Source organism: Nematolebias whitei, chromosome 8, assembly GCF_014905685.2.
Source record: "Nematolebias whitei isolate Nwh7 chromosome 8, NemWhi1, whole genome shotgun sequence".
Taxonomy (NCBI): domain Eukaryota; kingdom Metazoa; phylum Chordata; class Actinopteri; order Cyprinodontiformes; family Rivulidae; genus Nematolebias; species Nematolebias whitei.
Genome location: NC_056505.1, coordinates 38,207,696 through 38,215,232, shown reverse-complemented (window position 1 = coordinate 38,215,232; position 7,537 = coordinate 38,207,696). Strand labels below are relative to the sequence as shown.

The following is a 7,537-nucleotide window of genomic DNA, read 5'->3' as shown; positions in this document are numbered from 1 at the left end:
GTGTGTGTGTGTGTGTGTGTGTGTGTGTGTGTGTGTGTGTGTGTGTGAGAGAGAGAGAGAGAGGGGCTGTCCATGCTGAACCAATCACATTATGCTTGATGTTGTTCAAGAAATGGTCTTTTACATCCCACAGACACTGATGTCTGGTTATCAAGAAGTCCACACATACAGGTGTAGATCACAATTAGAATTCCATCCATCCATCCATCCATCCATCCATCCATCCATCTATCCATTATCTTTAAGCCGCTTCTTCCTTTTCAGGTCATGGGGGTCACTGGTGTCCATGTCCAGCCATCACTGTGCGAGACGCAGGGGACACCCTGGACAGGTCTACAGTCCATCACAGGGACACATAGAGACAAACAACCATTCACTCTCTCACTCACACCCAGAGACAATTTAGTTACCAGTCAGCCTAACATGCATGTTTATTTTTTTAATCATTTCAGAAAGTGAAGCTCATATTAGATTCATTACAGAGTGAAATATTTTAATCCTTTATTTCTTGTAATTTTGATGATTATAATTTACAGATAATGAAAAAACAAAATTGAGTGTCTCAGAAAATGAGAATATTGAGAAGAGGTTCAGTGTTGTAAACTCCTGGAGTCTCCCCCCGATCAGCTGATTAACTCCTGGACATGAGCTACAAATGTCTCCAGTCCAGCCACTTCTGAACCAGAGACATCAGAAGTGTCTTACCTGCTGAGGAGAAAAAGAACTGGACTGTCTCTCAGTGTCCAATGTCCTCTTTTCAGATTAAAGTAAATGTTCATGTCATTTATAAATCAAGGTCCCAGAGTCTGGAGGAAGAGAAGAGAGGTCCAGAATCCATGTTGTTGAAGTCCAGAGAGAAGTTTCCACAGTCACTGATGGTTTGGGTCCATGTCCTCTGCTGGTTCTGGTCCACTGTTCTCTGAAGTCCACGCAGCATCTAGCAGGACAGTTTAGAGACTTCTTGCTTCGTGCTGCTGACGAGCTTTGTGGAGATGCTGGTTTCATCTTCCAGCAGGACTCGTCTCCTGTCCACACTGACAAAGGTACCAACATCTGGCTGTGGAAGATTCTCATTTTCTGACACTGATGTTTGGTTTGTCATTATTTATAAAGACAATCATCAACATTACAAGAAAGGTTTGAAATATTTCACTGTGTGTAATGAGTCTTTGTAATATGAAATGATTCGCAAAAAAATAGAACGTTCACACGATGTAAATCGTCTGTTTCTGTAAATATGCGTGTCTGCTGGTGAAATGAAGGTTAAACAGATGAGTTACAGAGAAACAGACATCTCAACATGACGGTAAACTCAAATGATGAAGCGCAGCTCGTTACAAGATGGCCGTTGTGCCACGCCGCAGCAAAGCAGCCACTGTCAGGAAAAAGAGCAAATGAAGGACTTGTGAGCCATAAAAGGCCCGTCTCAAAGGAAAGGCAGATTTGGGTGCACTGGAATTGCTATGACCCAATTCAGCCTCCTGATGGTACATAAAGCAGAAGGAAGCTGCAGAAGAGGCTCAGGTCATGGCACAGTTCTGTGTGTAAAGCTACATATAGACACCACAACCTAACATTAAAATTACATTTTCTTAGAAGGACTGCAAATCACACCTTGCATGCCAACGTTTTAAACAATGACTGTGTGATGTGTCTGTGCTCAGAGTATGTGTTAGAGGTGACCCTCCACTACTACCACGTCAGGTTTCAGGTCACCATCTGTAAAACTGACTGAGTTGTAGCTTATTTTGTGTTTGCTAAAGTGGACGAGCTGCATCCAGCACCTCGACTCCGGAGCATTTCAACAACCAACACACACTTTAAACTAAGAAACAGAACTGTTTTAAATGCTGCACAACAAAAAGAAATAAATGGAGCAAAATGAAAGACTAAACTGATCAATGAGTTTTTTTTAAACAACAAAGATTTTTTCCATGGGAGCTAAAAAGCTCACAAATCCACTTTTGTAGACTTCCTGTTCTGTCTTTCCTTTCAAAGATAAACAGTTTTTTGGATGGAGTTGCTTCAGATCCCATACAAAGACAGCCGCTGTCCTTTTTACGATCCTGCTAAAAGCTGGACCTGTCCCAAGTGTCACGCTCTAATCCTGCTTTGATCAAACGTGGACATCCTTCGTCCGTCTACATCAACATCCTCCTTGAGTTCAGTCCAACCATCCTCTCTGTATTTGCCAACGTGTCAAACAATTCAAGAGTCGGACATTTTACAGTAAAATGAGCTCGCACCAGGTGACACGTTGCACCCAGAAAGACTCCCTAAGGTGCCTTTTAAACAGTCCTTTAAATAGCAGGTGAGGTGGAGCTGCCAGCGCTGACTGGCACCTGCATCTGCTGCGACCTTCAGCGAGCCAGGAGGTTACATGTGCCAATGGCAGCCGAACAAAAGACTGACCTCCAGCCGTGGTGATGGGGGACGGTGAAAGAGCGTCTTGCAGCTTTCCAGCACATCTCAAACTAAAAACTCCCCAGCTACATTTACATATGTGCAAAGGCAGTATACAAATACTCAGCTCAGGTCGAAAGGAGATGAACACCAGACTTTGCTGTAGTTTCCTCTAGCTGCACAAATAAAGCTATGTGACCATGAGAAATCTATTAAAGTCAATATAAAATTATCTGTTTCAACAAACGTGTTGCTTGCACTTGTTACACTTCACTGCTGTGCACATTTAGCCAACTGTTCAATTATTTTAGTATTGTTTCCACTAGTGACGCTGTTAGCAGAGGACTGTTTAGTTAACAGTTGGCTGGATAAATGAATCAATATTTAACCACTGACTAGTTTCCTAACATCCTGCTGAAAAGCTGCCATGAGCGTGAACATGTCAGGTAACTTGTGGAGAAAGTTCACCTATAATCCACCTCCACTCCAGCTTCTTCAGGTCTTTTACGGTTTTTTGTTTTGAATCTTGAGCAGTCAGTTTCTGGGTAATTACAGTTTTAGCTGCTAAAGTAACAAAGATATCCCATGAATAAAAAACAAGCCAAAATAAACTTTAAAACTAGACACTTGAAAGTTGAAAGGAAGTCCATCAGCTACTGCCTAACACACAGTTGATCAACTTACAGTAAAGGTGATTAATAATAATCTAATCTAATAATCAGTGATTGGATTTTCTTCTTCTTCTTTCGGCTGCTCCCTTCTTCAGGGGTCACCACAGTGAACGTACTCACACCAAGACATGCCAGTTATTTTTACGCTGGATGTCCTTCCTGACACAACCACAGACACCGAGCTACCACAGCCCTGTGTGGAGCAGAGAGCTGCTATCTAGGGCACCCGGGGGAGCAGGTGGTGGGGGTTAAGGGCCTTGCTCAAGGGCCCAGAGGGGGCAAATAAGGGTGGAGGAGGTGTGGGCGTTTCAATTCAATTCAGTTTATTTATATAGCGCCAAATCACAACAAAGTTGTCTCAGGGCACTTTACAGATTTACAGTTTCATCTTTCTCACCCACATTTTGATGTTGTCAGGGAGTTGAACCAGTGACATTCCGATACCAGGTCTACCTTCTCTAACCTCTGCACCACCGCTCCCCAATATCAGTGACTGGATAAAACTGTTAAACCAGTGTGAGCTGCCAGAGCGTCTTCAAACATGGCCGGCTTCTCTCACTCATGATGCCAAACCCCATGCTGTGCATGTAAAATGATATTTTTTAATTTGTACAGTGTTCTGCACCGCTCCCAACAGTCAAAACACTATTCCCTGTTGAGACACTTGTTTAGATTTTTTTATTTATTTATTGTTTTTATCCAAAACTGCAGGAGTACTAGGAGTGAATCCAAAAAAATTCATGATGGAAATTGGGAAAACAAACAGGCAAATAGCAATAAAAGGTGTGTGCCTTCATTGTGTAAATGTTTAGAAAACAGATTCATTCTCCTTCCAGATGTTTTTCAGCATCCAACGTGCTCTTCCATTTTTGTTCCACTTCAACAATTCATGCATCAAAACGTTCAGCTCCTTCAGGATATTTCTGCTCTGACTTGATATTAAAAAAGAACAGAGCTTCTTCACATCCTTCAAACTCTGTGCAACATGTTACTGCTCGATTCAGCCTTTGTTCAGCTTTTTCACCTTCTTTGTGCTAGTTTCACCTTCAGATCCTTTCTGACAAAATTCAGCTTTTCTCTCCCCTTTTCAGCTACTTTATTTTATTTTATTTTTAGGTATTTTTCTGCTAAGTTAACCTTGTGCTGCCTTAGCTAAAAGGGAAAAAAATACGATAACTGAGCTGTTTTTAGAGCTGTTCAGCTGAAATTTGGTATATTGGTAGCTGAGAACGATCTGTAATAGAATGATAAATAGTAAATGGACTGTACTTGTATAGTGCCTTTCTATCTTATGCTGGTGAAGATTCTCAGTCATCCAGGACATGATGAATTCAAAAAGCATTCAATACAAAAACAACTGGATTTTATTTGTAAAATAAAATCCATTTCACTGCTCATCCTCATCCGAGGATGAGCAGTGAAATGTCTTCTGTTACAAATAAAGTCCAGTTGTTTTTGTATTGAATGCTTTTTGAGCCTTTCCATCTTATTTCAAGATACTCAAAGTACTTTACAACAATCTGTGTCCTCATTTACCCATTCGTACAGCACTCTACTAGATCTCTACAAAGCTAATTGAACAAATCATTCTAAAGAGACTAATCAGAGCTTTAGATCACATTCATACACTGATGGGACACACATCAGAGGCATTGAGGGGTTCAGTGTCTTTCTCAGTGACACTTCAGTATGTGACTGCTGGTGGATTCGAACCCCCAAGAATGACTGCAAATCAAAAATCCAAGATGGCTACCTGAGCTAAAAAGGAAAAAACTATATAAAATCAGTCATTTTAGAGATATAAAGCTGAAATTTGGTGTGGTGGTAGTGGAGAGCAATGCCCATTAAATACTGAAGCCCAAAAAAAAAAAAAATCCAAGATGGCCACCAAAGCTACATTTAAATGGCTTTAACTCAGCTATTTTTACACAGAGATGAAATTAGGTGTGGCTATATTTGAGAATGCTCCCGTCGCATACCGAATCCAAATCAAAACTCAAAAATGCCCAATATAGCTAAAAAAATATATATATATATATATATAAAAATTTAAAAAAAGACTATAACTTATCGATTTTATGTCATATTGAGCTGAAATTTGGATTATTGGTACTGAGAGTGAACCCCAACACATAGTATAAATAAAGGGAAAATGGAAAAAAAAAAAAAATAGTACTGTCAAATTAAAATTTTTAAATGGTCACCACGTGGCAATCCCCATCAAAGTTTCTCCAGGAACTTTCTTCTTCTTCTTCTTTCAGGAACAGCTTGTTCTACTCATTTCTGCTATTTTTCCACTATGGTACTTTCCTGCCTTCAGCAAATAGCAGCTGTTCAAATTCAACACACACTAACAGTTCTGCAATGAAACCTTTTCAGTCTGGTTTCAACTTCAGCAGCTTTCAGCAAAAAAAAAAAAAAAAAAAAAAAAAAAAAATTCACGTTGCATTTTTTGCTGGAAATGCCATTCCTCTAGTTACATTTGCATTTAACAGAGTAAACCCATCTGGCATCGACTTCACAGAACCAACAACCACACCTTATTTAGATAATGTTACGTTGATAACAGGAGAAAAAGATCTATAAATTAGATGCAGCTACGATCAGTTTAGCCTGATGACAGAAGGTCAGAAGAGCACATCCTCCGTTCCTCAAGTTCAACCTTACTCCTCTTACTGAAGTGTTCCCGGGCTCACGACAGACATCTCAACGTCTCGTTTAGAACAGAACAACATAGCGTGGATTCCCAGCTGTCAGCACAAGACCACAGTGTTAACAAGGCAAGTGCAGTGGACTTGTTTAGTTCAGAGTTTCTGTGACCCTACAAGCTCCTGCAGCTCTAACGAGTATTTTACATTCATCTAATGTGAAACGAGGATGCACAAAGCACCCTTATTACTAGAGCCAGACCAATATATCGGTAGGACCGATAATTTAGGCTGATACGTTTGAGGACCTATAGGTATTGGGGATAATAGAACAGAAAGAATATACTTTTTTGACCCCTAGGAGAAATTTGTCATAGACTCAGGGGTGTGTATAGTAGCAGCTGCCCAAAGATACAGTAAATACAAATAAAATTCATATAAACAGCTAAAAACAAAGACTACATACACAACAGTTTAAAAAACAACAGAGAACACCAAAATTATTGCACACCTTCCAGGATCATCATCCCATTATGCGCCAATATAAATAAGGACGACTTCTAATTTTCAGCGCTAAAATGCTGGGACCAGTCGTAATTGTACAATGTGTCCAGCAGAGGGCGCATGAAGACTCCGTTCAAGTCATTGCCGTTCACTTAAGTTTCAGTTTCGCATTCAGCACAGAGGAAGCAGGGAACAATACTCTAGCGTATTTTGCTGAACATGGTAAGTTTATTTTAACTGATCTGTAAAACAAATCAATAATAAATTCTCTTCAATCCTCCAACCTGCTTGTCATTAGCTATGTGCCTCTCAAGTTAGCAAGCTAAAAGGTTAGATAACCTAGCATAGGCTATTGCCTTGCAACACATTATCCAGAACAATAAATCTAATGTAGAGGTAAAATATATATCAGAGTTAGTAACGTTATCTTTATTGTCCTCAATTAAATGCATTGTTTGTCTGAAATCTTTTAACTTCTCTGCAAAGAAAAAAAACACTGCAGTCAGTACTAATTAAACCTTCACCATACGTGACTGACTGTTTAAACAATGAACAGTGAAGACGTTTCTTTGTTTAATTTATATTTTTGTAACACTTGATAACTGAATAGTGGAGGATAGAAAATGTTAACACACATTAGGAAGATTGTTTTTATGATTGTAAACAGAGTGTGACGACATATAGCCTGAATCTGATTAGCTTAGCTTCATGGTTGCTAACAGCTGCGCTAAATAAACAAGCCTCGCTCCACTCGCTGTTTACTTAGATTCTTGGGGGTGGACAAAGCTCAGAAATTTTCAGTCATTATATCGATTATCGGCAGTCGCCTTTCCCTCCCAATATCGGTATCGGTGATAGCCAAAATTTCTATATAAGTCGGGCTCAACTTATGAATAATCTGTTAAAGTTTTAAATCGAGCAAATTATACACAAAAACATGCAGCTTGACTTTTAGTAGTGGTATAATGTATAACAAAGACAAAACTCTCAAACTGCAAGAAAAAAAGGAAGACCAAGAGAACATTGGCAAGAAAACCCGCCGTCTTTGGATCTCAGACATACTTCACAGTAAAAACTTAATTCAAAGTTTCAAACGAGTCTCAGAAAGTCAAACTTTACATGACTGAACTAGTGTTTTAATTTAATTTATGTGTTTTTTTACACAAACGGTTAAATGTCAAATAATTCACAGAATATGTAACAAGAGTTGATGATGTCACACCGTAACCTCTTACTCCCACTATGCTTTGCTTCTACAATATCTACGTTAAAATGAAGGGGGTTCTGTCTTCTTTAACCCAGAGCGTCTCT

The 7,537-nt window shown here is 39.5% G+C and overlaps 1 protein-coding gene across 1 annotated transcript in view; it reads right to left on the bottom strand.

Annotated features, from left to right (window-relative positions):
* The window catches only part of LOC119414139 (sarcoplasmic/endoplasmic reticulum calcium ATPase 2), a 30,468-nt gene that overhangs the window by 11,710 nt on the left and 11,221 nt on the right, over nucleotides 1-7,537 (bottom strand). The gene's annotated exons all lie outside the window — the stretch shown is intronic.